The sequence below is a fragment of the Aquila chrysaetos genome, chromosome 1 (assembly GCF_900496995.4).
Source record: "Aquila chrysaetos chrysaetos chromosome 1, bAquChr1.4, whole genome shotgun sequence".
NCBI lineage: Eukaryota > Metazoa > Chordata > Aves > Accipitriformes > Accipitridae > Aquila > Aquila chrysaetos.
The window spans coordinates 49441295-49456028 of record NC_044004.1 but is presented as its reverse complement, the minus strand read 5'-3'; the positions used below and the strand labels follow the sequence as shown (position 1 = coordinate 49456028).

At 40.6% G+C, this 14734-nt stretch overlaps 1 protein-coding gene across 12 annotated transcripts in view; it reads left to right on the top strand.

Moving 5' to 3' along the window:
- TRIM2 (tripartite motif containing 2) overlaps nucleotides 1-14734 on the top strand; it is a 117788-nt gene that overhangs the window by 47000 nt on the left and 56054 nt on the right. Inside the window, exon 1 of one of the 12 annotated variants that reach the window (XM_041122949.1) lies at nucleotides 3837-3975. The exons of 10 other annotated variants lie outside the window; for them this stretch is intronic. The gene's annotated coding sequence lies outside the window, so the exon portion shown is untranslated. Of the gene's footprint in view, nucleotides 1-3836; nucleotides 3976-8489; nucleotides 8706-14734 lie in introns of those variants that run through there. One more of the 12 variants, XM_030010555.2, reaches the window with a different exon arrangement.

Sequence of the window (14734 nt, the reverse complement as noted above, 5' to 3'; positions counted from 1 at the left end):
CCTTTTCTATTAAAAAAGAAAAAGCAGCAGGGTTGTAGTACTCAGATCTCACTCATGTATCAAGAGCAGAGGGTCTCCTTCTAATGTGTGCATTTTATTTTCATAGAATCGTAGAATGGTTTGGGTTGAAAGGGACCTTAAAGATCATCTAGTTCCAACCTCCCTGCCATGGGCAGGGACACCTTCCACTGGACCAGGTTGCTCAAAGCCCTGTCCAGCCTGGCCTTGAACACTTCCAGGGATGGGGCATCCACAGCCTCTCTGGGCAACCTGTTCCAGTGTCTCACCACCCTCATAGTGATGAATTTCTTCCTTACATCCAATCTAAATCTGCTGTCTTTCAGTTTAAAGCCATTACCCTTTGTCCTATCACTACATGCCCTCGTAAAAAGTCCCCCTCCAGCTTTCCTGTAGGCCCCCTTTAGGTACTGGAAGGCTGCTATAAGGTCTTCCTGGAGCCTTCTCTTCTCCAGGCTGAACAACCCCAACTCTCTCAGCCTGTCTTCATAGGAGGGGTGTTCCATTCCTTTGATCATCTCTGTGGTCCTCCTCTGGACTCGCTCCAACAGGTCCATGTCCTTCTTATGTTGAGGGCCCCAGAGCTGAACACAGTACTCCAGGTAGGGTCTCACAAGAGCAGAGTAGATGGGCAGAATCACCTCCCTCAACCTGCTGGTCATGCTTCTTTTGATGCAGCCCAGGATATGGTTGGCTTTCTGGGCTGCAAATGCACACTGCTGGGTCATGCTGAGCTTCTTGTCAACCAACACCCCCAAGTCCTTCTCCTCAGGGCTGTACCATTTTGGTGGTGTTACTCAGAGAAAGCACTGCACTTAGGAAATAAAAGGATTGCAAGACAGGTTATATGTGCAAAATTCACCCCAGGAGAGTAGAGGAAGTTTCTCAACCAGGAATTTGCCACAAGGCCAGTTCTGTAGGGTGGCCTGTCTGAACTATAATAGAAAACACAGGTCAAGACAGAAAGAAAAGGGATCACTTCCTACCTTCCTTGCCTGTGGCAGAGAGTGAATTGCAGTGGCTAAGTGGTCTTCAGGTCTGTGCTGCCTTAAGTCTGTATCTACCAGAGTCCACTGGTTTCTTTGACTTCTCTCCCTCCTGTCTGATATGCCCGGCCTCCCAGCTGGTCAGCAATGCGGAAAGAAACAAGCATCAGTGGCATACAGATACTTGCACTGGCTGTGCTCGGTTGCCGTGCTAGGAAGATATTCCCTTGGACTCCATAGGCAAGCCCTAAGCTTTCTTCTTACTGGAATCACTGGCTTACAGAACAGGCTCTCTGCATTGCTGCTTTGCTTTGATAGTGTGTAAAAGGCACAGTCTTGCAAAGTACCTTCTTTTAGGATACATACAGGACTGGTGTAAAATTAACTGCAGTCTCCAGATGGCCCACCCAGATTCCTCTCTCTAGATCACCTCTCTCAGGCCCAGAAAGCAAATTGTATCCCAGTATGTGCTCAAGTAGGCAGGAAATATTATAGATGCCACTGCTTCTTCATCCACGAAGGAGCTTTTAAATATTTCAGTTTCCTTCCTGTTTGCCTCTGTAGCTGGGCCAAAGGTCTAAGAAAGCAGCAGTTTAAGCTTGTACCATAAAATGTCCCTAATTGAGTGGGTAGCTTGCTGTGTTCTGTCCTGGTTACTGCTATCTAAAAAAATTATCAGGGCTGTCGTCAGCCTTCCCCTCTTATCACTGCTGGTTCACAGCATGTGGAACTGAGAAACATAGTACCCATTAAGATTCAAGGATTGCACTGCAGTTTCCCTCATGAGATCAAATCATACTGGGGCTCGCTTTCTTCCTGATATCTTTCTCCTTACACAGCATCTTCAGTTGACACTTCACCTAATGTTCCCTAGGGTATAGTATAACCCCTTAATGTACACTAACTTTCAGATGTTAATGTTTGTTATAGTAATATCCTGGCATGGAATTCTGCAGGTCTTACTTTGGCAAAACCCCTGCTAACAGCAATAGGGGGACTGGTTACTTAAGGGCTGAAATGCGACTGTGACAATTACAATCTTTTCTCGTATGTATGGTTTAATTTCTGCTTCTGATTGGGATGCTTAACTTTAGAGCAGTACCTTTGGCCTTCTTTTCAATTAGTTTTTGAATGTGTAAGAGCAAGTTGATAGGTATTTGGTGAGGTTAATACTAACTCCAGCACTGCAGTGGCTGAACTTTCACCATATTACAGTTTTCAGACATTGCCTTCATGACACCATCTGTCTAAAGAAATCTGCTGCCTCTTCCCCATCATTTTCCCTGATATCCACTCTCTTCTATCACTTTGAAATCTATGCTTGACACTCATATACACTTTGGGACCTAGAGCTACATCAAAACATTTCCTTGGTTCACAGTGGCTATGGAAAATGTTATGCTGTCACACTCCAATACACAGATGGGAAGATGTGAGCCAGGGCTACTGTGGCTCTGACTGACTGCAAGAAAGAGGATACAGGAGTGGGAAGAGATGATCATGTGGGTAGAAAGTGCAGAGGCAGCATTCTTATATATGCGTGCAGGTATGTAAATTAGTATATTCTCAGTAGAGGTATCTTGTATTCCCACCTGCCCCAAAGCCCTGCACAGCCTCGAGCTTTTCAGCCTTTCACTCTGGCTTTTAGTGTCTCCTAGCCTGAGGCTCCTCATCCTTAGATTCAGTCTCCAGTTCATGCCAGTGTAGAGCATCTAGCTCCTCCCTGTGGTCTATGCTGCCCTGACTCAACCACATAGTTCACAGCCTCTTCATCTTTCTCCCATCTTAGAGCTACCTTTTTTCCCAGGCCTCCTGGATCCCGTCCTCCTGAACCTCTGTGCTCCATACCATTTGAGATGCTTGTTCTCCCTGCCTCGCAGTCCTTAAAAGCTTCCCCAAGCCCTTTGCTGTTTGCCATATTCTGCCACTCTCAGTTTTCCTCAGTACAGCCCAGTGTTTGCAGTCTGAGAAAGAAGGGGCTGTTTCTTCTCCCCTAGAGTCTCAGGTTCTTCAGTGCAAAGGTCTCAACATACCTTCTTTTTCCTTTTTCTTGTTGTAGTTGAAGGCAGGAAAGTAGGACAGGTTCAGGGTAAACCAGGCACATACTAGCCCTTTGTATGCTGTAAGAATGGATAGCTCCAGGCAAGGTCAGAGAAAGACTAAGCCAAGAAATATATAAGCATGGTATATTTTTTAGAAAATGTAGCCCTTTCTATTTCTTTTGGCAAACAAAGTATCCAGTGTTCAATATATATCTTGTGAATCAACTTCAGGCCTGGAGCTGCTTTTGAACTGTTTGCTGTGATTCTTCATGTGCTTATTTCCTTGTGTTACTGGTCACATGGTAACATTTCTGATTCTTGGATGAATGATGTTTTCAAACAAAAAGAGGGATTTGGACCCATTACTTTTGGTTCAGAACTTTTCATGAATGCAGCCATATGAAAATGTATTGCATCAGTGTTTCCTGGATACTTGCTTTTGAAAGAAAGCTTACTTACGTGAATGAAAGTTTGTGAAAATCAGTAATACTGAGACATTACGATTTTATAGGAGCCAGGGCTGGTGGTTAATTTCTGAGAGTAGCAAACTGATTCAGGGCAGTAAAGAGCAGAAGCGTGAGTCTAGCACAAACTGAGTGTATGCCAGTGTTTAAGGGTTATGGTTGCCACAGAAGTGCAACTTAGAGCTTGAAGTAAGATTACAGTCAGGAGGAGTGTGGGGTTTACCTGCTGTTTCACAGTAAATTTTCATAAGCAGCTTGAACATTTGGCTCACAGTCTTCTTTCTTCCCCTGCTCCAGTCCATAATGCCCCGCGTCTCTGTCAGCTGCAGCACTCAGCGGACCCCTGTGAGCTAATTCACCTCACTCACCTTGCAGAAAATTGATGCATTTTGTCATGGGTCAGTTTTCTGTCAGGCGATGAACTGTATCTGTTCACTGGAAGTCCAACAAGCACCTCAGTGCAAGGTAAGAAGTGGGACTGTACAGCCAGAGGGGAAAAGGGAACCTTTGAAAACAGTCTGATGTTTGTCTTTTGAAATTACATCCTTCCAACATTCGACCTTCCCTGATGAAAACCACTGGGACAGATGGATTGCATGCTGTTTGCTGGCTTGTTACTTAAAGAATACAAAGTATCCAGTCAGTAACTCCTGTACTGTGGGCTTCAGGTTGGGTGAAAGGGGAGCTACCATTCCAGCTCACTTAGAAAGGAAAAGGCTGCATGTGTCTCTGTCACCAAAGTGCTCAGAATGAGATCGTGTGCCCCAGGCAAGCCCAGATCCCTGCAGTCACAGATGTTAGTGCGAGCTGATGGGAAAAAGTGGCTTAGTGCTATGCTTATTCTCCCTTTTTTTCTGGGGACAGCCAGGGGCTACTGCAGGCTGTAGTGAAAGCAGCAGCAGCCGTGGGGCTTCTCCAACAATGACATCAAGGTTATAATGCGTTATGGTTTTGTCTGAGCTGTGTATTTTCCTTCTGTGGAAAAAAAGTGATACATTACAAAGCAAAATACATACATTATAAAGCAAAATACCAAAACCACTGAAACAGCCCAGTCCTCATTGAACAGTAGGAGCAGGCTGCAAAGGATTATCACACTTGTATTTTATCTCTTTGGAAGATCTGCTGACAATTATGTGCCTTTCTGGAGGGGGACAGGCTTTTGCCAAACTCAAGTCACTGGGCACCAAGCTGAAGTACTAAAACAAAATATGTAGTAAGTGAGGCCAGACCAGCTGAATACAAGCTTAACATCTGAACCCAGACCCAAGATATTCCATGTGCTAGCTTTAAAATGCTGGTGGTAAAATGATTTAGAATATTACAGCTAATTCATCTTTAAAAAATGGGTTATTGTTAGTGCCAAAATCTTCATTATTTTTCATCAACAGTAAGTGAACTGAAGCTTCGCCTTGAACTCCTCAAAGGGTAGGTTTGTCTCAGTTTATCAGACTTGTGGTTCAGTCTGTACAAAGCCTGCCAGCTTGTTTGCATCAGAAGATTCATCTAGGACTTAAACTATGACCAACTAGAAATCTGCATAAACATATTTAAAATCCTACACCAAGTAGTCTAATGCTAAAATGAAAGGTGAACACATAGCTGTGATGCATCCCTGGCTTGTTAGTCTGCCATCCTGAGCTGCTATCATTCAGGCAATTTCACAGATTCAAATTAAATGGCAAGGTGCATCCTCCACCAAACCCACACCTTTCACCTGTCAGTTTCTCAGTATTTAGACTGCAAAACAACAGGATGGAAAACAGGTTGCTTTCATCTATACCTTTGCAATTCAGCAATCCCAATACAACCACACTAGACTAGATGAGAGCAGAATCTGGGCCAAGAGAGATACATATTCTGCCACCTACTCTGCATCACAACCTGTCCATCACTGATTGAGGTGGGGCACTTTTTCCTTGCTTTAATGAACATGCAATAAGGTTAAAAAAAAACCTTTCACGAATCTGTGTACAAAGCTGCATATAATCAGTATAATCAATATCTAAGCTTCATCCTACTCCACTCTTGTCCTACTGACATTGCTTACATAGTTGATCTTGGTGAAAAATCAGGGTTGTTTTCTACTTACATGGAAAATAACAGGGTTGTTTTGAAGCTGGCATTTGAAAACATCCTAAATGGAAGCTGTCATTTTTCTGAGAGGCAGACTGCTCCTTGCAGGTTGTTTTCCCCATCTGATCTGTTCTTTGTTGCAGTCTTTCCTATATGAAGCTTTCTACAGTGAATTTTCTCCCACCATCAAACTGACTAATATCTTCCATCTCCATTTCTCCAGAAAACTGACATCCCTGTGCTAGATAGGAACATGGTGCTTGACCACCTCAAGGTTCATGGAGACAGAGTGTGAGAAAGTGGGCATCAAATGATGCCTTAGTAATATCCAGGCAACAGTGAGGGGACACATAGCTAGCCTGCCTCGAGGCAGGAGCTATCTATGGACAGTAGGATGCTGGTACTCCACATGGATGATACGAAAGAGGAAACGAAGAATAGAAAAGAAGGGAGAAAATGTTGGTGAATAAGAATGATCCCTGGAGCCTGGAAAATGAAAGGTCATTTAAAATCAGTCTTCTATTTTTGAATCTTGAATTTTCTTGCCATTTTCTTACAGAGTTGTTATTTGTGAAAGCAGCCTTTGATGTGAATGGACTGGGTTTTTTTAAGAGAAGAGAAATATTGAAGAGTACCTGAGAGATCAGTGTGAATTAATGCATTTGCTCCTCAGGACAAAAAACCATTCAGTCAGCATGAGCATCACAAACTGAAAGTGGTTATTTCCACCTACTCTCCACTTAAACACCATGTCTCACAAAAAACCCCAAGAGTTCTTATTCCAAAGATAACAGTCATTCAAGTTGTCCTGTACTGTGATAGTACGGTGGGGAAGAGAGCCTACATGTCCAGAAAACCACTCAAGGGCTACTCTGCTATACCCCATAAAATAATTTCTGGCCCCAAACCTTCAAGTCTGCTCCACCAGGATCAAGTTCTTTGATTTCATGGAAAATATCAATCCTGATAAAATCAGGATGTAGTCAGTTCACCCCACTTGTTTACTAAGTGGGAGAAGACTAACTCAACTGTTAACAAACCTTGTTTAGTGCTGTTTCAAAAAATAATATTATTTGCTTCGGCTGACGTCTGTGCATTTCAAGTGTTTTGCTGCTTACTACCTTGATGGGAGAACAGAACAGAAGAGAGGAAAAATGCTAGAATGCAGGCCAAAGATGCACAACTGTGGTAGCAGCTGAGCAGTAGGGCACATGAAATCTGTTCTTATGTACCTCTTGTTTGTGTGGGGTGCTCTGGTGTCTAATAATAAGACTGAGCTCATGTGTAACCTTTTACATTGGATCACTGGATTGTGTTTCACTCATCTGGAGGGCTGCCTGTTTACACAAAAGCTGTAGGAATATAATACGTTTGAGATCTCTAGCATTCTACCTGATGTGACTGAACTTATTCAATGGGTTATGCAACTATTGGAAGGAATTGTGACAGCACATGCAAAAATACATAGAAAGAAAATTTGTTCATAATTTTCTCCTTTGCTTTTACTGATTAGAGAGTCTTTGTTTGGTTTTGTTTTGGTTTTTGGTTTTGGTTTTTTTAAATAATTCAACTGCTTTTGACATTAACAGTCCAGTTACATCAATCCAGGATCCAGGTACAAGAGGAGTAGACAATCAGCACAATCCTAATTGTGCAAAGATGAAAAACTGAGCAAGTAACAAGGCTCAGGACTTTTAGGCAGTGTTTACAATGGTGTTTTTATTTTGTTAATGACTCGCTGTACTGATTCACCCATGCTTTAGTGATAGCTGCCTCGTTTAGAGATTCTCACTGTTCAAATACAGTAAGATTATTCCCAGTAGAAGAGCTTGCAAAAGTCCTCTGGCAAAACTAAAGACTAAATAAAACTTGATATTTTAAAGTAAAAGAACATGCAGATAACAGCAATTTTAGTTTTAATGGCAAAACTTTTTTTATCCACCATAAAAATTGGGTTTGCAATTTTTTATTGGGAAAACAATGTTCTTCAGTGCTGACTCAAAAGTCTTGAGGTACCCAGAAATATAAGTGACCCCTTAAGCCTCTGGTACCTGAACTTAATCACAGCAGTAGACCTTTAAATAGCTGAAAATAGGGACTGAAAGTGACTTAGGAGCTTCAAGTCACGGTCTTTCATGGGGTGCTTTTCAAAATTTTGCTTGTGATACTTTTGGTAAAGTGTTCCTTCTGGTAATTAATGGATCGGATCACCCCAGAAGTTCTCTATCAAGCAACTGTCCGCTGATTCTGAGAGTTGTCTTATTAGAGAAAAAACCCGACCAAACCAACCCAAAACCTCCGAACAACCTGGAAGCCTTTAAAGGATATAAGTGGATCAGCATTCACTTCCCTGTTTATAAAAACCAGGTTGTTCTAAATAACTTGCTAAACTGTTGAACTATTTCAAGTAATGCACTAGATTTTTCCATCCCCTTCCAGAGAGGCAGTTTGTGCTGGGAGGGAGGGCTGCAAGGTTGATTTGTTTCCACAGGGTGGGAGGGGACCGGGCTGCCACCTTCCTGAGTAGTGTGTGGTGCTCTCAGCTGCTGGGGGCTGCCTGGGGGAGCAGTCAGTCATCTGCAGGCGGGAGACCATCCCGGCATGGGGCTGGCTGTTTATTTTCAAAGCCTTTGTACCTCAGGTTACTTGTAAGGCTGATGCTTGGGTAGTTCTGCTAAAACTGGACTGTATATATTCCCTGGTTTGCCTGTAATTTGCAGCTTATGAAAACCAGATGGAAGACTCTGTGCTCTGCAAGTTAGTATAGGGATGGGAGCTTCTGACATAAGAGCAGCTTTTACAGAAAACACTGAGTTAAGAAGATTCAGGCTCAAGCTAGATTGCTTCTTCCCTCCCCCCCCTTTTGTCTATTTTTACTGCATCATTGGTATGTGTCCAAGGAAAGTCGGCCATATCATTCGGAAATACAAGGGAATAAACTTTTGACTGTCGGATCTCTTCAGGCTGAGAGACTCCAGAGTAAATGAACGGGGAGAGAGAGAATTAAAAGGAAAGATTTCTTTAGGTGAGCAGTTTTTTTCGGTGGTCTGCTCTGCCAACAGCAGTGTAAAATAACGAAGAAACTGCAGCAGTCCTTTCCCACTGTCTTTCTAAATAATGTAAGTTACCCTTTCACACTCATCTCTCAACTGTCCATTTGCTTTTTCTGCTTTTGAGTATTTTGTGAGAGCAGTGGTTTTACAGTGAGTGAGCTCTTGCCAGGAGCTCTGCTGTGTGAATGAGTGAATCGCTTTGTCTTTCTTTCTCTTCTTTAAGTCAGGGCGGTAGCGGGGAAGCCGAGCAGTTTGACACCACCTCTCTTCGACAGTCGTGCTAGGCTCGACTTTAGATGGCTGTCAAAACCTTTAAACCTTTTCAGTGTTTGTGCAGAAATTCATTTGTAGTTGGCAAAAGACAATAGCAAATGTTTTGACTGAACTGTGTGTGTCAGGCTTGCCGTAAGAGCAGGCATTTCAAAGGGGATTGTGTGACGCTGTGTAAACAGGACAGGATGTGACAAGGGAAAACAAATGCTTCCTGCTCTTTAATATTTAAAAGAAATAATTGAAACAGAGCCAAGGAGTTTGCCTAGGAAAGAAATAGTGATGTTTATTCAAGCAAAATAACGACTCTAAATCTAAGAGGGCAATGGCAAGGTCTAATTCGGAGAGTTTTACTTTTCACAGGTGTTCAGTTTTTTGAAGTTGGTAGTTGGCATTAATGTTGCCGTATTCTGTTGTTGGGCTTTTGTGAAGAGTAACTTGAGCCATTACCTGATGCGTAGCTCTCTGTAGGTTACTTACATAGGTTGATTTCCCCCCTTTTAGTTTATTTTACTATTTTCAAAATGCAGTCAGGCAGACTGTCAGGCAGATTGATACGTTTAAGTAAAAACAAGGGATTATAATGATAATGTACCGGGCAATATACTGAGAATAAAACAAATATTGCCCTGAAGTGAAACATTCATTAGGCCAAAACAATTACATAAATCTTTATTTGTATGGGGACAAATAAGAAAACTGTGGTGAAAGTACAATGACTAAATAAATATTTCTCTTGATAAGGATGTGGCATAAGAAAAGTTGCTTTCTGTTCCAGCCTTGGATTTTTTTCTTTGAGGGCAATGGATTTATTATGTGGATAACAGTTCTATGGCCAACTATTGTGATTTAATAATCAGAAGTTTTTTTCTTAAAATTCCACATTGCTGCTTGTGTGAGAACTGAAATTAAATTGACTAGTGATACAAATGAGAGCTTCTAGACAATGTGAATATTTGGAATAAACTTGGGAATATAAACTGTAGGGCTTGAAAAGCATATTAAAAGGTTTGGTTTGTTAAAATCTGTATAAACTTGATTAATTTAAAGCTAGTCCCATAATTTTCTGGAAGATGCCTGGAGTGGTTATAGAGAGAAGGTACCAGGAAGCTACTGTACCTGGTCTTGGGACTGCATCGTTCTGATAGAAAACAAAGCCAGCAGACAGAGGAGGTTAGTCCCTGTTTCCAGAGAGTTTGTTGAGGGGGAATCATTCTGTTGGCTCTCATCCAAAACTGCTTACCATAACCCAAAGGTTTCCTCAAACTTCTCAGCAAAGTATTTGACAAACTTGAGTTGTGAAGAAACTCCCTGGTCTGATCTGGACCTGCAGTGCCCACAGTGGCTATAAAGAACACCCTAGGGTTTTCTTCACTGAGGGCTCATTTCAGTCCTTGAGATTCATCCTTTTTCATCAGAAATGGCTTTGATACACCTTTAATACACTATGGCTCTCCTTAGTGAGAAGGCTAAAGAGAACTTCTTTGTTGCTTCAAGGAGCACCACTAACACATGCTGCTTGAGGGCCAGAAGGAAACATGAAGTGGGTTTTATGACAGAACCAATTCTAGATTTGATTATAGGGTTTCTGGGAAGAGGGAAAAATTAAAACCATGGAAACATTTATTTCAGACAACAGGGAAAAATCTTTTGGTTTCTTTGTGTAATTTATAAAGGGAGACAGCAAAGGTATCATGCCAGATACAGAATAAAAATTAGAAGTGTTTAATGACTTTGGGGGGGGGGGGGTCTTAAATATTCATCTTTTTCATGGAAGTTATTTTCCATGTACTAACTAGAATATATGAGTTCAGTGAAACCATGGTTTTGAGGCTAGGTTTGAGACAAGCAGTGTCCATGGCCTGACAGCACACATGAATGCTGTCTGAATTCTGCTATGTCCAGCAGCATGCAGAGTGTTAGGAAAAATTAGACCTCACCTGGACAAAGATGACAATACCGCTGGGGGAGTTCCCGAGCCCATGATAGTATTCTTTGTCTGGCAATCCCAGTTTTAGCTTGAAGGTCAGGTTGTTTACTGGAAAATCCACATAATTGGTGCTTGAAGCCATCATGAAAACATGCCAGGCCTGTCTTTGCCTGATAATGGAATTTCATTAATTCATAACAAAACTCGGATTTGGACAGCTTATATAAACACAGTGATGCTCCTGATTCCTTTGAGGAAGACTGATGAATTAAATGAACTGAAAAGGTTTTAAGTGTCCTAATGTAGAGAACAAAGTGTTGTGTGTTACTATAGTGAAGCTGAAATTTAATCATCTGCATAAAGTATTAAACATACACAGTTTTGCAGAAACATATAATATTGTGTCTAGACACTTGAACTGTTTATACAAAAACAAGGGCACAGTGTATGGTAGGTTAGGATAAATCCTTGAGCCAAATGTAAAAGAATTGGATTTGATCAGTTGGCAAGCATATTGTCTCATAAAAATTAAATGTGCCTGAGGATACAAGTGTAGCTAGTTTGAACTATTTGTTTATACACAGCAGCAAACATATATATTACTCCAAATAATAAATTTAGTTTATAAAGAATGATCCTTAATACAGTTGCATCATAGAAGGGAATAGCTCTTCAGATTGAAATAGTTTTAAGGACAGTGCAATATTCTGTATTATAAAGAGCCGTTAATTCCAAAGAATCTACAAATGCACTGAAAACTCCAACACAGTGTTTTTCCACCTTTTTTTTTATTTTTCGAGCCCTAAAAATTTTCTCCTGGAATTTTGCCTATCCATATTTTGCAGTGTAACATATATGAACTTGATTTTTTCAGTCACCTTTCAGGGACCACGCTGAAAAACTCCAGTGACTGTCAGATTGAAATCCACTATTGCAGATCCTACATTTGGCTGACACCTTCAACCAAAATTAGATATGCTATTTCCAGAGAATGCAGGTTGTGGTTATGTTATTGCTGATGTTTGTGGGTTAAAAAAAAAAAAAAAAAGCTGGGGGGAGCTAACCATGTGAAATGCATGACATGAGTTGTTAAAAAAACAAGACTCTGAAACAAAATCAATATTTATTGAAAGGAATAAATGTTGGAAAGGAAATAGTCATTGCTTGGAGGTTTCTAAAATACTGAAGGGAAAAGAACAGGGTTTAGCATTCACATAAATAGGCTTCACCTCTCTATACCTCCATTTTTGATAGGTTACTTTTTAAGACACACTTGCATATTCTGTTAGAATTGTTAGAAGGCCTGCTCTTGTATTTGTTATGTGACATGAATGGATTGGAGGCAGTCCCTTGGTGTGCTGCAAGGTTTATGTTGACATGTGCCTGTAGTGGAAAGAACTCCTTGGTTGCAAACACTTAGCAAATGCAATTTGGAAGAATTCCTGTTTTGTGAGAAATTGTGCAAGATTTCTTTCTCTTACTCTTTATTTTTGATCAACTGGAATAAAGTCCACCTCTCACTGAACAAAACTCAGGTTGACCTTTGGAGAGATGAAAATGGCATTTCATGGCAAACTCTGAATTGTTTTACTTCTATAAAGACCAGATTTTATTTCTGTGGTTTAAATAACTAAATATTTATTGTATAAATTGTAACTTTAAAGACATTTATCTTTGTTTTCTACCACAGACTCTAGACATTTTCTGTCATAGAATCTGTAGGCATACCTTGGCATTGCATGTCATTCCTCTAGTAATTGGGGTGGTTGGCTATATTTGGTTTGGGCATTGCTTGTTTTAAAAGGTGAATTTAGCTGGAAGTTAGTGATTTAGTTTGATCACAGGAATAGCAGTTTGTAACTGGAATAGCATAAAGTGAAATAAATGATGTAACATGTCACTCTACTGTACTGTGTGGGTTCAGCCAAGGATCTAGTCAGCTGAGAAGTCTGCTGGCAACCAGGCAGCCTTCCCACTTGCCAGCTGGACTTTAGGGCAATAACTCAAAAGCAAATCCCATTCAAAAGGAAGAATTGAAATAGCAATTGGAATATAGTTCTTGAGGAGCTGAAGAGAGAGTGGGGCAGGTAGATGTTGGCTGGCTCCATCCATCTTGCTACTAGGTAGTTGCAGGAGGGTTAAAAGAAGCACAGCTAAATTAAGAAGGAGACTAATCTTAGACATGTGAAAAATGTTAGCAGCATGTATTCTGGCACTTCTTACATTACATGGTGATCCTGTTAACACAAGCATCAAAATATATCCTGTGTAGCTGGACTGCTACAATAGTTTACAAACAAACTGCTGCCGGAATGGCTATGATGCTTTACTGGTAGATACTAAATTTAGGCTGTAGTAACTTTAAGAATATGCCCCGCCACTAGAAGACAAATTACTTAAAAATGTACTGTAATCATCTATACCCAGAATGTTCCCCCGGAAGAACTATGGACAACTCTCCTTTTTATGGTCAGCATTTTTACTCATATAAAAGTATTATTCATTTTCTTTCACTGTAAGACCTTCTGAATATTTTCAGTCTTGGATGCATTTTAGGAGCAATTAATTAGGTGGATGGTGGTCTTCAGTCCTTATGCCAGGGTAGATGCCTTCTGTGAGAGACACGTAAAGATTGGAGTAGATGCAATTAGTTTTGATCAGGTTTTAAATTCATGAGATGAATGTTCAGCAATCTCTCTGCTTCTAATCCAGTATGGATTTATTTGTCTTAGTGTTATTAGTCTGCCTAAAGATGTGTATGATCAGTTTATTTCTGGGTGCCTTTCTGTGCTTTTGTCATGTAAAGCTATTTGTTCTGTGCTACCATGAGCTTCTGTTCTTGATGATTTTTTTCTATGGAAACATAGAGTGACAATCCTCTCTTTTTCTGTTGTTTTTTACAGGTGTTGAATGCTAGGTTTGAGGATGTCCCTTAATTGAACTTGTCATTTGAAAAATTGTTATGTGTGGAGTGCTGAGTTAAAGAAAAAGTGCAAGTCTCTGCAAAGATTTATACCGTGCCTACCTCTTTCAATGTCAAAGTTTAGTAGAACTTCGTTATTTGTGAGCTTGAAGGCATGTGGGATCTACCAGTGTGTTTTGTGAAGCGTTCAGGAGTTGATTTAGCAATGAAAGAGCAGTGGCTGGATTATTCCGAGCTACTTAACTCTGACTAGTATGAAAATACAAATGCACAAAGATGCTCCTGCACCTTGTGCAGAACAAAAACCCCTCCAAAGCAGCGATGGAATCTTGAGCAAGCACACTTCACACAATTACTTACAGAAAAACAACAACAAAAAGATTGCACTGAAAAGATTTTGCTGAACTTGGTAATGGTCTTGAACAACAAGAACAACACATGAACATCTAAAATAGCTGGAAATAAATTTTGATTGTGAAATCCAACTATGTTCTGAGATAATTCGTTACTAATTAAAGATGAATAATTTTCCATTCATTCACAAATGTAATCCTTTACTTAAAATCTCCCAGTGGAGGTAAGTGCAATCCTTTATTACACAGGAAACAGAAGGTAGTATGTAACAGAGGGCTGTTTTATAAGAACTGCACTACATGTTCTGTGTAGGCAGAGAACCCACTCATCCCTTAGCTTCCTCTTTCTAATTAGGGTTTTTTTGCTATTCCCTCCTACAAAAAAAAACCCAAACCCAGACTAGACTGGTGCATGCAAAAATGTTTGCATATAATAAGGTGAATTTGCAAAAAATAAGTGAGCAGTTCCATGAATAATTTCCTGTGCTTGCAAAGTCCAAAATTTTTGTCTTACAAGAAGCTGACACACTGCACAGTCTTCAATACAAGTAAGCAGAAGAGCGGGAAGGCTCTTCTTCCCATATTTAGCTTTTGGGACAGATTTTTATCTGTGCTTCTG